Here is a 12213-nt window from a genome sequence, read left to right on the forward strand (position 1 = left end):
GTAACAGAGCGAGACTCTGTCTCAAAAAAAAAAAAAAAAAAAAAAAAAAAAAAAAAAAAAGAAAGAAAAAAGAGAAAGAAAAAAAAAAGAAAGAAAAAGAAAAAATATGATAGGTACCATGCAGAGAGTTAAAAGAAGGGTGATATGAGAGTGAGTAAGTGACTGTTTCAGATTGGGGGCCAAGATAAGGAAGGTCTCTCTGAGAAAATGGCATTCAAACTGGGATTTGAATTATGAGAAGGAGGCAGCCTTCAAGCAAACTTCAGGGAAAAGCACATTAGGCAAAGGCAGCAGCCAATGCAAAATCCTGTGAGGATTTTGCAGGATTTGAGAGCTTCGTGGACTTGAGAAACTGGAGGAAGGCCACTGTGAGAAAGAAGAAAACATAAAAAAGGCAATGTAGGCCTTTGTAAGCCAGGGTAGTGAGTTTGGACTTTATTTTCTAAATATTATAGGAAGTCAGTGGAAGGTTTTAAACATGGGAATAACTTCATCTTATTTTTCTATATATGTATATGTGTGTATATATATGTGTGTGTGTGTGTGTGTGTGAATTTTTTTTTTTTAGATGGAGTTTTGGTCTTGTTGCCCAGGCTGGAGTGCAGTGGTACACTCTCAGCTCACTGCAACCTCTGCCTCCAAGGTTCAAGCAATTCTCCTGCCTCAGCCACCTGATTAGCTGGGACTACAGGCCTATGCCACCACACCCGGCTAATTTTGTGTTTTTAGTAGACAGGGTTTCACCATGTTGGTCAGGCTGGTCTTGAACTCCTCACCTCAGGTGATCCACCTGCCTCAGCCTCCCAAAGTTCTGGGATTACAGGCATGAGCCACCACGCCTGGTCCTGATTTATATTTTTTAAAAAGCACTCTGGCATAAATCCAGAACTGCAGACATTCTACAACTAGCCCAGACTCTTCATAAATGTCAATGCCATGGAAAACAAACGAAAAAATGCACATTAGTCTTCTTGGGGATCCTGAATCAGAGAGAGAGAGAGAGAAAGAGAGAGAGAGAGAGAGAAAGAGAAAGAGAAAGGGATCTGTTTAAAAACGTATTGTGATCTGCTCCATAACATTTATGTTTAAATGCCTATTTTATGCCAGGCACTTTGCTGGATGCTGGGAACACAGCAATGAAGTTTTTACCACACCACTTCCACAATACTAGATGAAACCCCCTGGTGCTCACACTGCTGACAGGCTTCCTTGACCATTTTCCAGTGTGTTGGAGTAGGGGGAGAGCACTGAGCATGTACATAGCCTCACAACATGTGGAGTTGTTAGGATACGCCAAGCTTTGCTTTAAGATGAAACCAGGGTCGCTAGACTTCCCTGAATTATAAATGACCACACTGAATCAAGGCAAACTTGAATAACCAAGTAAATAACATTTGTTGCTTCCCTCCCCCAACAAAATCAGTGCTCCTTTGATTAAAAGAAAGTTAGAAGACTGGTTGTGTAGTTTCCTCAGCAAGAATGTGGACTTGTAACTCCATCTTTTAGAATAAAAGATTGGGCATGGTGGCTGATGCCTTTGATCCCAGCACTTTGGGAGGCTGAGGTGGGAGGACTGCATGAGCCCAGGAGTTGGAGACCAGCCTGGGCAACATAGTGATACCCTGTCTTTACAAAAAAATAAAAATTAGCCTGGTGTGGTGTCATGTACCTGTGGTCCCAGCTGCTTGGGAGGCTGAGGTGGGAGGATCACTTGAGCCCAGGAGGCCAGTGCTACAGTGAGCCATGATTGTGCCACTGCACTCCAGCCTGGGCGACAGAGCAAGGCCCTGTCTCAAAAAATATATATGTATGTATATGTGTGTACATATATACACATACATATGTATGTATATATGTATGTACATATGTACACATATGTAGGTGTATGTGTATATACATAAAATAAAAATAGAATAAAAGGAGGAAAAAATGAGGGCACGGAGTAGGTAAGAGCTTTCCAAAGGAATAGCTAAGAAAAAGAGAATGGGAAAGAGACTTCAAAATGCAGGGAAACAGCCTGCTAACATGCCTAATCTCTCATGTGAAATCTAGAGTAAATCAGTAAATAATAATAGCTAAGATTTATTGGTGCTAAATATATGCCAAGCACAATTCTAAACTTTTTTCATGTTTGAGGATTATACCTGGACATTGACTGATGTAAGGATTAAATGAATGAATACATATAAACTGTTTAGAACAGGGCTTAGCACATATAAGTGCTAAATTTTGCTATTATTATTATTTTGACTATTATTTAATCTCCACAGCAACCCTATGAAGTAGGTACTAACATCATCCCCATTTTACAGTATCTTAGGTTGGTTTCCCTAGAAGCCAATCCTGAGATGGGATTTAGATCCCTATAATTTATTGAGGGAGGGCTCTTTAGGAGGAACCCATAAGGGAGAGAGTGAAACAGGATAGGGAAGGGAAAAGATCTAAGAAAAATGGATCTTAGGAAATCCTAGCCGTGATCTGCTCCACTGAGGGAGGGCTCTGGAAACTAGAGCATAAACCAAACTGCAGAATTAGCCCCCATCTTACACAAAGGTATTTGTACCTTTGTATCAGGATAAAGTGGGGCGTAACCTTCCCCCAGGTGTGGCTGCCTTCCCTAGTGTAGACTCTCTAGAGAAAAAGGCACCTGTGAGCTCTAGCCGCCAACCTCACAACAGTGGAGAGACAGGTGTACTGGCCAGTGAAGGGTATCTAAACAGGGCACCTAACACGGCATCCACCAAGGCTAGTAAATAGTAGAACCAATCTGTCTCAGGAGCCATGCTTTTACTCTCTCTACATATACTGACTTTTAAAAAATCAAAAGGAAAATGACAAATGGAGACCTGTGTTACTGACAAAGAGTTAATACCGAATACTTAGTATTTAAATGAAATTACCTTACAGCCTAACCTCTAACAATGAAATAACCTCAAAGAAGAAAAAGACAACAACCCAATAGGGCAAAGGACAAGGACCAGCACTTAAGTGACCACAATGAGCTCACATACGAACTTCAGCTTCATTATTATTAAATAAATGCAAACGAGAACAACAATGGGACTCCTTTTTTGCCCATCAGACTTCAGATTTTTAAAAATCATGTTACCCGTTGTTGCTGAGGATGTGATAAAACGAGTCCTCTCATAAGCTGCTGTTGGAGCTGCAAATAAGTATGATCATTTTGGAGGGAGATTTTGTAATATGTGTCAAAAGCCTTAGTACCTCTTGACCAAACAATTCCATTTTTTAGGACTTCACCTACATAAACGATCAGGCAAGTGTGCAAAATAAATGTACCAGGAAGCTTATCATACAATCATTTTTAATATTCAAACATTTGAAACCACTTACATGTCCAAAAGAGCAGTGAAAACAAGTCACCCATACAGTGGAATGTTGTGCAGCAATTGAATTTATTTGCTAGCTAAGATGCATATTGGTTGACATGGAAAGGTATTAACAATGTATTGGATTCAGTTCTTTCAGGAGCAGGTTATAAAGTACTATAAGTATTAACGTTTTCTAATATGTTTTACAGTGAGCATGTATTACTTGTAATTAAAAAACAACCATATTGTAGATAATAGCTAAATGTGCAAAGGACAGAGATAATACACAAATGAAGGAATAAAAATGGTTAATAAACATGAAAAATGTCCAACTTCATGAATTATCGAAGTACTACAAATTAAAACACTAAAATACCTTTTTTTAATTAACAAAGATTTTAAAAAATTACAATTTAGTGTTGCAGAGAGCATATCAATATATTATTCCCACACTGTTGATGAATATGCTTGTAATCCATTTTGTTTTTATATTAAGAGCATTAAAATACTTATATTCTGTCCTAATACTTTCCCATCTAATAATCTATCCTAAAGAAATAATTAGAAATACAGGCAAGGATGTTTTACTGTTGTGTTATTTTAAAATATTGAGGCCAGGTACAGTAGCTCACTCCTGTAATCCCAGCACTTTGAGAGGCTGAGGTAGGAGGATCACTTGAGTCTAAGAGTTTGAGACCAGCCTGGGCAACATAGCAAGACCCCATCTCTACTGAAAAATTTAAAAGTTAACTAGGTGTAGTGGCACACACCTGTAGTCCCAGCTACTCGGGAGGCTGAGGTGAGAGGATGGCTTGAGCTGTAACTGTACTGCTGTACTCCAGCCTGGGTGACAGCAAGAACCTATCTCAAAAACAAAAAAAGAAAATGTTGAAAACTTGGATATACCCTAAATGTCTGTCATTAGGGAAATGATTATAGTATAGCCATGTAGTGGATATAACTCTTAAAAACAAGTATTCATTTCAAAGTTTTTAATAACATGGGGAAATGTTCTTGACATTAGATGAAAAAAGCATCGTATGCAATTTTTTATGTATTGTGTCCTCGAAACACAAGAAACAATTACGATGAAGCATTGTCTTTCTATACTTTTTTCGATTTTTCACATTTTCTACAATAAGCAGGTAAATATAAAACATAAAAAAGTTAAAAACTGGCTGGGAGTGGTGGCTCACGCTTGTCATCCCAAGACTTTGGGAGGCCGAGGCAGGTGGATTGCTTGAGTCCAAGAGTTCAAGACCAGTCTGGCCAACATGGCAAAACCCCATCTGTACTAAAAATACAAAAATTAGATGGGCATGGTGGCATGCACCTGTAATCCCAGCTACTTGTGGGCCTGAGGTGGGAGGATAACTTGAGCCTGGCAGGCAGAGAGTGCAGTGAGCTGAGATCATGTTACTGTACCCCAGTCTGGATGACAAAGTGAGACCCTGTGTCAAAAAAAAAAAAGTTGAAAACTAAGAAAACCCCCTGTGGATTTGTATATATTTCCCACACGTGCCTCTCTTTATCACCTCCTTCTGGTATCTTTCTATTATAAAAAAAAAAAAAAAGGTATGAAAAGAGATTAAGTGCTTGGGGGAGACAGATAATACAGATGTTAGCGGTTGGGTAGGGTGGAGAGAATCTGTTCTGAGCTGGGGTGACCAATCATCCCGAGACTGATAGGGTCCCAGGATGAGGGACTTCCTATTTTAAAACCTTGAGGAGTTGGCAAAGGCAATTGAGCATGGAAACCCTTTAGGACTTGTAGATCAAAGATGGTAGGTTTAAGAAGCCTGTCTGAGAAAGAGAAGTAAGTAAGTAGCTTAGGGCTTTAACCAGGAGACACCTCTCTTTCTTTACAGGGTTGGTGAAGATATATTAATACCTTTTAGTGTTCACTAAAGTTGAGGTGGGTGCTATCACTGGTTAACAGCAGATCTAGAGGCTGCCTTTGCTTTGCCAGCAAAACAATCAAGTACTCTTAATTTACATGGTGTCAGGTGTAAAGGAAGTTGCAAATAAGTTGCCTAGTAAAACTTCATTACTGCCATATTGTTCAAAAACTCAGTAGGGTGGCTTGCTTAGAAAGGAAGCGAGACTCTTATGATGACCCTAGAAGTCTTCCATGTACTTAACTTCTAAGAGTCCGTTTGCCTTTAGGGTAACATGCTTGCTCAGATGTTCTCCTCTGAAGATAATGACACTGTTTTATGATGTTATTATCAGTTTTAATAATGGGATTGCAAATGTGCCCAGAGGTTTAGGCAAATCATACCAATCCAAATTGTCATCATTTGGAATTCTTTCTACCTTAGTGGCTAGACTCCACCTCAGATAGTTGTCACTGACGCTTCCCAAACCATTGTGTTTTGCATTAGTATAACCTTGGTAGGGCTCTGGTCTCAGAGACATTAACCCATTTATGCCTGAGGTTGCAATTTTTTGAATTTTTGCAATCAGACCTTGGTGATGACCTTGAGCAGTAGGATATAAATAATTCCCACATGCTTAGCCTTCCAATAATGGAACACTAGGCATAAGAACTAAGTAAATTTTTAGCGGTGTCTCACTTCCTCATTGGGTCACATTCTTTCCAAGAAACCAAGTGTAGTCATCCTACAGATACTTGCTAGCATGCTGGAGGGATTGTGCGGAAAAGGGTAGATCTTTTATGAATATTTGAGCAACACGACCATGCCAATGTCTATGAATTCTACCCATTGCCTCCACTCTCACCAATTATGACTGTTCATCCCCTGACCACAGGCTTCCTTTAAGACATTTTTGTGTTCACAGAGCCTCTCAAACCCATTTAGGAGGATTATAGATGTTCTCTCTAGCAAGCTAGGTACTAAGGCTTTTTCAGTCCACATTTCTCAGTTAAATTTTCACCCTTACTTGCCCTTCCATTTGGGGAAGAGGGAGAAAGAGAGAAGGTAAAAAGGTTTGACATTTTTTGAGCACTTACCATGTGTCAGACACTGAGCAAGGCACTTCCATATACTTATCTAATTGCCGCGAGCACCCTTTTTCTCCATTTTGTGGATGTGGGGACTGAGGTTCAGATCACTTAGATAACTCATCCAGGTCCTCAATTACTAAGGAGCAGAGCTAAGGGTCAAACTCAGTTTTTTTTTGTTTATTTGTTTGTTTGTTTTTGAAATGGAGTTTTGCTCTTCTTGCCCAGGCTGGAGTGCAGAGGTGCAATCTTGGCTCACCGTGACCTCCACCTCCCAGGTTCAAGCAATTCTCCTGCCTCAGCCTCCCGAGTAGCTGGAATTACAGGCATGCACCACCACTCCCGGCTAATTTTGTATTTTTAGTAGAGATAGGGTTTCTCCATGTTGGTCAGACTTGTCTTGAACTCCCGACCTCAGGTGGTCCACCCTCCTCAGCCTCCCAAAGTGCTGGGATTACAGGCGTGAGCCACTGTGCCCGGTCCAAACTCAGTTTTTAAACAACTTGTGCTTTTCCACTCTCCTCAAGCAGCCAAATAGGTCTTCTTCCCTTCCTTCCCTCTTCCCTGTCTGCCTTCCTTTTTCTCACTGTCTCCCCTCTCTCCTTTCACCAGTATTTTATTATTGTGATAAATGCTACTAAGGAGATAAGCGGAGTACTCTGGGGGCTTATATCAGGGGACCCTGGCCAACTGTAGGAATGAGAGAAGGTTCTGGAGGAAGTGGCATGCTAAGAGTTGAGTAAGAACCATGTAGAAAGGCAGGAGGAAGGTGGGGTGGACACTTCAGGCCCTGTGAACAGATGAAGGGAAGGTCTAAGGTAGGCAGTAGGCAGTGTATTTGAGGAGCAAAAGAAGTTCAGGGGACAGAGGATCCCCAGGGGTCAAGGAGTAAGTGCAGAGAGTGAGCGATTCGGGGAGAGGATTCCAGTCTCCTCACTAGCTGCACATCACACTCACATGAAGCACTAGGGAAAAGGATTATTTGCAGTCTTTTTTTTTTTTTTTTTTTTTTTTTGAGACAGAATCTCTCTCTGTCGCCCAGACTGGAGTAGTGCAGTGGCGCGATCGTGGCTCACTGCACCCTCTGCCTCCTGGGTTCAAGCGATTCCTTTCTCTCTCAGCCTCCTGACTAGCTGGGATTACAGGCACCTGCCACCACATCCGGCTATTTTTTGTATCTTTAGTAGAGACGGGGTTTCACCATGTTGGCCAGGCTGGTCTGGAACTCCTGACCTCATGATCCGTCCACCTTGGCCTTCCAAAGTGCTGGGATTACAGGCGTGAGCCTCTGCGCCCAGCCCATTTGCCGTCGTTACAGAGAAAACACACTTTATCCTTGAGTAGTGTTTCTAACTGGAGTTTTGGACGAGAGCATTCTTCTTTGCACAGGACTTTGCTTCCACCGTGGCCCCTGAGTACTAAATGCCAGCTGCACTCCCCCTCCATTTCTAAAAGCCCCTGGGTGGCCCTGCCATCCTATTGAGAACCAACTGCTCTAGTTCAGGCTGCAGGAGTGTCACTGCCACCAACTTCAGGACCGTGCTTTGTCCCTTCATCCAGCAACATTCAAACTCCTCTTTTGGCAGATCTTCTTCCCTGTAGACATCCTAATGGTTCTCATGTATACCACCATGACACACTGAGAGCATTTCCAGTTCCATAAAATAAATGTTGAGACCCTGCCATCCCTGCTATATGCCCTGGCTGGGATTACAGATAGGCTAGTGACAGGACAGATATGAAACAATTAATTACAAGATAGTGGAGAAAGTGTAACCGGGGAACCTTGTACAGGGCATGAATTGACAAAAGGCGAAGGGATGACCTCTCCTGGCCAAAGAGGCCAGAGAGGAAGGGCATTCCAGGCATGTCTTCTTCAAAGACGGGGACATAAAACACCAGGTGAGCTTGGGGAGCTATAAATAGCTTGGGATTGTTGAAGCATGAATTTCAAGGCAAGGTGTGGTAGGAAGACAGGTTGGAGAGGTAGGCTGCCACAGTTCACAAAGGGCCTCAGAGGCCATGTGGAGCTTAGACAGTATGCAAAACAAACTGCTAAATGTGTTACACTTGCAAACCTGCAATCATCCTAAAATGAACATCTGAATGAGGTCATTAAACATTTTCTGAAGAGCTTTATAGATAAGGTTACTGCTGTTTGATACAAGTTTCTCCCTGGCTCTATGATCTCATTTTATGAAGTTCCTGTGTGCTTTGGAGGATTTTAAAGTCTCTTTTCATGTATTATTATATTTTTGAGACAGGGTCTCCCTCTGTACCCAGGCTAGAGGGCAGTGGCGTGATCATAGCTCACTGCAGCCTCCAACTCCTGGGCTCAAGTGATCCCTTCTGCCTCAGCCTCCTGAGTAGCTAGGACTACAAGCTTGTGAGCTTCTGTCACCATGCCCAGCTGGTGTGTGTGTGTGTGTGTGTGTGTGTGTGTGTGTGTGTGTGTGTGTGTGTGTGTGTTTTAAAGACAGGGTCTTACTATATTGGTTTTAAACTCCAAGCTTCAAATGATCCTCCACCCTCAGACTCCCAAAGTGCTGGGATTACAGGTGTGAGCCACGAAGGCCTGCTCATGTATTATTATTATTATTACTACTATTATTTTGAGACAGGGTCTGGCTCTGTCACCGAGGGTGGAGTGCAGTGGCATGATCTCAGCTCACTGCAACCTCTGCCTCCTGGATTCAAGCGATCCTCCCACCTCGGCCTCCCAAGTAGCTGGGACTATAGGTGTGCACCACCATGCCCAGCTAATTTTTGTATTTTTAGTAGAGATAGGGTTTCACCGTGTTGGCCAGGCTGGTCTCAAACTCCTGACCGCCTCAGCCTCCCAAAACACTGGGATAACGTATTATTTTTAACAACTTTCTTGAGCTATGGCTGACATACAATCAACAGGACATATTTAAAGGGCACGATTTGTGAAGTTCTGAAAAAAAATCACCACAATCAACATATCTATCACTTCTAAAAATTTTCTCATGTCTCTTGGTCACCCCATCTCCCTTCTCAACCTCCACCCAACTCAGGCAACCACTGATCTACTTACTATTATTATACATCACTTTGCATTTTTCACAATTTTATATAAATGGAATTATACAATATATACCCTCTGTGTGTGTGTGTGTGTGTGTGTGTGTGTGTGTAATCTGACTTCTTTCAAATAGCTAAATTACAGTCATGCACCACATAATAGCATTTTGGTCAATGACAGACTACATCTATGACAGTGGTCCTGTAAGATTATATTACCATATTTTTACTGAAACTTTTCTATGTTTAGGTACACAAATACTTACTATTGTGTTACAGTTGCCTACATCATTTGGTATGGTAACATGCTGTATGGGTTTGTAGTCTAAAAGCAATAGGCTATACAATATAGCCTAGGTGTGTAGTAGGCCACACCATCTAGTTTGTGTAAGTACACTCTATGATGCATTTCTCAGAATGTGTATCTGTTGTTAGGTGACATGTAACTGTATTTTGAAATTCATCCATGTATTACAGTTGCATGTATCAAAGTTATCATTTAAAATTTTTTTTTAGCTTTCCAATTTTGAGGTATGCCCTCCTGCTGTATCTCAATAAATTACAATTGTTCTACAGGATAAAAAAGCTTCACATCAAGAGGGGCTTTGGGGTAGTAGTACCCTCTGGAGATACAATAAATGCTGCTTGGGGATGAAATGATGAGGCATAGATCCTAGTTTTCTAAGAATCCTCCAAAAGAGTACTATGGTAAGCAAAACAATGGCCCCAAAAGATGTCCAAGTATTAATCCCTGGAATCTGCAAATGTGTTACCTTACATGTCAAAGGGATTTTGCAGATGCAATTAAATTAAGGGTCTTGAGATGATTATCCTAGATTATCCGGGTGAGCCCAGTGTAATCACAAGGGTCCTTGTAAGTGAAAGACTGAGGCAGGAGTGTCACAGTCAGAGGAGATTTGAATATGTTGTGATGTTGCTTTTGAAGATGAAGGAAGGGGCCATGGGTCAAGGACTACAAATGGTCTCTAGAAGCTGGAAAAGGCAAGAAAGTTGATTCTCCTGTCAAGCCTCCAGAAGGAATGCAGCCCTACCTACACCTTTATTTCAGTGCAGTGAAATTATTTTCAGACGTTGACCTCCAGAACTTAATCAACTTGTGTAGTTTTACACTACATTTGTGATAACTTTGTGAAACAAAATTTATGAGAGGTCATTGGTTGACTGAGCTCCTGCACTAGGCCCCAACAGACCAGACCCAATAAGAATGGAGTCACTCGTGCTTGGGGCCACATAACCAAACTGAACTTAGAAATGGGTCAGTTTGGCCGGGCGCGGTGGCTCAAGCCTGTAATCCCAGCACTTTGGGAGGCCGAGACGGGCGGATCATGAGGTCAGGAGATCGAGACCATCCTGGCTAACACGGTGAAACCCTGTCTCTACTAAAAAAATACAAAAACTAGCCGGGCGAGGTGGCGGGTGCCTGTAGTCCCAGCTACTCGGGAGGCTGAGGCAGGAGAATGGCGTGAACCCAGGAGGTGGAGCTTGCAGTGAGCTGAGATCGCGCCACTGCACTCCAGCCTGGGTGGCAGAGCGAGACTCCGTCTCAAAAAAAAAAAAAAAAAAAAAAAAAAAGAAATGGGTCAGTTTCCCAAAACAACAGGAAATTCATAGCAACCAACCTAATGGGGCCCAGTCAACTTGATCAGGCATGATAAGGAAATCCCCTCTGCTTGAAGTCACTTTGAAACAATCAATCTGCTTATGGGTCCTTGTTCCTTATTTCTGCTTACTTTAGCCTTTTCTGCCTGTAAAGCCCAGCCTCTCTGCTTAGCTCATTGAAGAGACTTTCTATTTCACAGATGGGATGCTGTCTAATTCATGAAGTGCCAATAAAAGCCAATAAGATCTTTGAAATCAATTTGTTGAAATTTTGTTCCTTAACAATTTGTTATAGAAGCAATATGAAACTAAAACAATAACCAATCTTATTAAAACAACAACAATAACACTGATGAGTCTGACTGCTTCTATTTCTTCTTCCTGTTTGTGACACGTGGTGTTACAGGAGTAGAAGCACGTTGGCTTTGGATGACCTATCCTAGCTCTGTTCCTCTGAGCTCAGTTATCTTTTTTTTTTTTTTTTTTTTTTTGAGTCCGGGTCTCACTCTGTCACCCAGGCTGGAGTGCAGTGGCACGCTCTCAGCTCACTGCAACCGCTGCCTCCTAGGCTCGAGTGATTCTTGTGCCTCAGCCTCCCGAGCAGCTAGGACCACAGCTGCACGCCACCATGCCCCATGTCCAGCTTAATTTTTTTTTTTTTTTTTTTTTTTTGTATTTTTAGTAGAGACAGGGTTTCACTACGTTGGCCAGGCTGGTCTCAAACTTTTGTCCTTAAGTGATCTGCCCGCCTTGTCCTCCCAAAGAGCTAGAATCACAGGCATGAGCCACTGTGTCCTCAGTCCTCATCTTAAAGAAGCAATGATACTTACTTTGGGGGCTGTGGAAAGGACTGAAGAGATATACACAAAGCACCTACCACACAGTCGGCTTTTAATCCCACCTCACACCTGATTCCAAGGGATTAAATCCTGGCTGCTAGTGGCCTGCTGTATAATTTTAGCTAAACTGCCTCCTCTCCTTCAATCTGTTCCGCAAGGTTAGAGATACTTAAGTCCCTGAGAGTGTTTAATTAGAGTTTGCAATGTGACTGGATACTGTTGGTCGAAAAGTGTTATTTAGAGGCAAAGTGCTGTTATTTTTGAGCAGATAATTGTTTCCTGTCCTAAGTTGTTTAACCTTGTACCTAGTTTCCTTCTCTGAGATAATGACACTGCTTGAGAGGGTAAAGAAATACCTCACCTAAGTGTTGTGAGTTTTAGTTAATTAACGCTTATGAAGCCTACACAAGCC

This window comes from Macaca mulatta, chromosome 1 (genome assembly GCF_049350105.2).
Source record: "Macaca mulatta isolate MMU2019108-1 chromosome 1, T2T-MMU8v2.0, whole genome shotgun sequence".
NCBI lineage: Eukaryota > Metazoa > Chordata > Mammalia > Primates > Cercopithecidae > Macaca > Macaca mulatta.